General features: G+C 33.5%; 1 long non-coding RNA gene across 1 annotated transcript; it reads right to left on the bottom strand.

The window, feature by feature from the left end:
• Window positions 1-2,791: 2,791 nt before the first annotated feature.
• LOC130015612 (uncharacterized) lies at window positions 2,792-3,497 on the bottom strand. Its single transcript, XR_008790857.1, has 2 exons — window positions 3,422-3,497; window positions 2,792-2,938 (listed from the first exon to the last, which is right to left on the bottom strand). It is a non-coding gene; the product is annotated as an uncharacterized LOC130015612 (long non-coding RNA).
• Between the last annotated feature and the right edge of the window lie 334 nt (window positions 3,498-3,831).

Below are 3,831 nucleotides of genomic sequence, written 5' to 3'. Positions count from 1 at the left end.
TCGTAACGTTTGTAAAAGTTTGGCTTAAATCGCTAAAAATGTGAAATGTTTGTATTTGTTTCGTAACATTTTAAATGTTTGGTTTTGTTTCGTAATGTAGGTAAATGTTTGGCTTAAATCTTTAAAAAGGTGAAATGTTTGGATTTTTTTTCGTAACGTTTGTAAACGTTTGGCTTAAATTGCTAAAAAGGCGAAACGTTTGGATTTGTTTCGTATTGTTTGTAAACGTTTGGCTTAAATATCTAAAAAGGTAAAACGTTTTGATTTTTTTCGTAACGTTTTAAACGTTTGGCTTAAATCGCTAAAATGGGAAAAAGCTTGGTTTTGTTTCGTAACGTAGGTATGCGTTTGGCTTAAATCGCTTAAAAGGTGAAACGTTTGGATTTGTTTCGTACCGTTCTTAAACGTTTGGCTTATATCTCTAAAAAGGTGAAACATTTGGATTTGTTTCGCTAAAAAGGTTAAACGTTTGGCTTAAATCGCTAAAAAAAGGTTAAACGTTTGAATTTGTTTCGTAACGTTTGTAAATGTTTGGCTGAAATTGCCAAAAAGATGACACGATTAGTTTTGTTTCGTAATGTTTTTAAACATTTGGCTTCAATCGCTAAAAATGTGAAACGTTTGAATTTGTTTCGTAATGTATAAACGTTTGGTTTTGTTTTGTAACGTTTGTAAATGTTTGGCTTATATCGCTAAAAAAGTAAAACGTTTGGATTTGTTTCCTAACGTTTGAAAACGTTTGGCTTAAATCGCTGAAAAGGTGAAACATTTGAATTTGTTTGTAACGTTTGTAAACCTTTGGCTTAAATCGCTCAAAAGGTAAAACATTTGGATTTGTTTCGTAATGTTTGTAAACGTTTGGCTTAAATCGCTAAAAAGGCCAAACGTTTGGATTGGTTTCGTATCATTTGTAAAAGTTTGGCTTAAATCACTAAAAAGGTGAAACGTTTGGCTTAAATTGCTAAAAAGGTGAAACACTTTGATTTTTTTTGTAACGTTTGTATACATTTGGCTTAAATTGCTAAAAAGGAGAAACACTTGGATTTGTTTCGTAACGTTTGTAAACGTTTGACTTAAATTGCTAAAAAGGTGAAACATTTGGATTTGTTTTGTAGCGTTTATAAACATTTGGCTTAAATCGCTAAAAAGGTGAAACGTTTGGTTTTGTTTCGTAACGTTTGTAAACGTTTGGCTAAAATCGCTAAAAATGTGAAACGTTTGGATTTGTTTCATAACGTTTGTAAACGTTTGGCTTAAATCGCTAGAAAGGGAAACATTTGGATTTGATTCGTAACGTTTGTAAACGTATGGCTTAAATCGCTAAAAAGGTGAAACGTTTGGTTTTGTTTCGTAACGTTTGTAAACGTTTGGCTTAAATCGCTAAAAAGGTGAAACGTTTGGTTTTGTTTCGTAACGTTTGTTTCGTAACGTTTTAAACGTTTGGATTTGTTTCCTAACGTTTATAAACATTTGGCTTAAATCGCCAAAAAGGTGAAACGTTTGGATTTGTTTCGTAACGTCAGTAAACGTTCGGCTTAAATCACTAAAAAGGTGAAACGTTTGGATTTGTTTTGTAACGTTTGTAAACGTTTGGCTTAAATTGCTAAAAAGGTGAAACGCTTGGATTTATTTTATAACGTTTGTAAAAGTTTAGCTTAAATTGGTAAAAAGGGGAAACGCTTGGATTTGTTTCATAACGTTTGTGAACGTTTGGCTTAAATCGCTAAAAAGGTGATTTTTTTTGATTTGTTTCGTAACGTTTGTAAACGTTTGGCTTAAATACTAAAAAGGTGAAACGGTTGGATTTGATTCGTAATGTTTGTAAACGTTTGGCTTAAATAGCAAAAAAGGTGAAACGTTTGGATTTATTTCTTACGTTTGTAAACGTTTGGTTTAAATCGCTACAAGGTGAAATGTTTGGATTTGTTTCGTAATGTTTGTAAATGTTTGGCTTAAATTCTTATAAAGGTTAAACACTTGGATTTGTTTCGTAACATTTGTAAACGTTTGGCTTAAATTGCTAAAAAAAGGGAAACGTTTCGTTTTGTTTCGTAACGTTTGTAAACGTTTAGCTTCAATCGCTAAAAATGGGAAGCAATTGGATTTGTTCCATAACATTTTAAACGTTTGGTTTTGTTTCGTAACGTTTGTAAGCATTTGGCTTGGATCGCTAAAAAGGTGAAATGTTTGGATTTGTTTCGTAACGTTTGTCAGCGTTTGGCTTAAATCGCTAAAAACGTGAAACATTTAGATTTGTTCCGTACATTTGTAAACGTTTGGCTTATATTGCTAAAAAGGTGAAACGTTTGGATTTGTTTCGTATCGTTTGTAAACGTTTGGCTTAAATCGCTAAAAAGGTGAAACGTTCGGATTTATTTCGTATCGTTTGTAAACGTTTGGCTTAAATCGTTAAAAAGGTGAAGTGTTCGGATTTGTTTCATAACCTTTGTAAACGTTTGGCTTAAATTACTAAAAAGGTGAAACACTTTGATTTGTTTCTTAACGTTTGTATACGTTATTGTCACGACCCATTTTCATGAATCGCGACCGGCGCTAGGGTATGGGTAATGTAGTACCGAAACCCGTAGCTAGCCTTTCATTTAACTCATCAACACATAAACCTGCAGAAAACCAATGCTCGGGGGCAACCGAGACTTCAGCCTAAACTAGCAGTTATAATAATCAACAGTTAATATAACATGCTTATTCAATTCTGAGTCTAAAAATAGGCATAACATAAATAATCCGAAATAACTACAAAACATGCCAGAGCAATATAACCAGTCGAACCAATCCGACAAAACAACTGTAATAATAGTAAAGACGTCTAGTCAACTACTGCGGTCTAAGAATAAAATAGTTTGACAGTATATCAAAATAATGGAACCTCCGAGGAAAAGTAAATGCGGAGATCACCCGACTCTCTCAGATCATAACCCTGGGAAAATTGGGAAAACAACGGGGTCAGATATACTGAGATGAGTTCATACCACTATCTACATTTATTAAGTGGAAAACCTTTAAAACTTTTAAAACATTTAATAACGATATTACGGATAATAGTTGGAACCCTAATCCACAATTCTAAATAATAATCATAATCCAATAGGTCTGGTCCCGAGAGCTGAGCTACACCGAGTTACCACTGACCACACTTATACCAGAGTCCCGAGAGCTGAGCTACACCGAGTTACTCTACCTGGTCCCGAGAGCTATGCTCACACCGAGTTACCACATTTCCATAAATACCTTACCCAGATCAATACCGGTGCGCACGCAGTCCTAATGATGCCCATTAGGTAGCACGTTCCAACTAAGAGCCATAATATAAAAACAGTTCGAAATATACGTACAGTATATATATTTAATATTAAAATAACAATTTACTTAATAAAGCGGTAAATAGTAAATATAAACTCACTGCTTGCTAATCCACGTGAAATACCGGCAAGCACTAACTCTGGTTCGCCTCTGAAGCACGAACAGTAGACGAGTCTAGACAAATAAAATAATTATTAAAATCAGACCCTAACTCTAGAGAGTACTAGACACCACATAAGACTAGCACAATTAACATGTAGTAAATAAACAATCCAAAATAACACAAATATATACCAAAAGGTAATAAAGCCCAAATAATGTAAGTCTATTGAGTTCCCGCTTAAAATCCAATATATAAATATTATTTAAAAACTTTAAATAATAAATAATTTCCAAATAGTGGGTTAGCCGAGTTATCATAAACTACCAAGCTAACCTCACTTGTCGAGTGACCCAAGTCTAACCCGACTCAAAACAATTATCAAATATAACCCAAGTTTATATTTATAA

This window comes from Mercurialis annua, linkage group LG1-X, assembly GCF_937616625.2.
Source record: "Mercurialis annua linkage group LG1-X, ddMerAnnu1.2, whole genome shotgun sequence".
In the NCBI taxonomy this organism is placed as follows: domain Eukaryota; kingdom Viridiplantae; phylum Streptophyta; class Magnoliopsida; order Malpighiales; family Euphorbiaceae; genus Mercurialis; species Mercurialis annua.
Note: the sequence above shows the minus strand (reverse complement) of the source record. Positions and strands in the feature narration are given on the sequence as shown.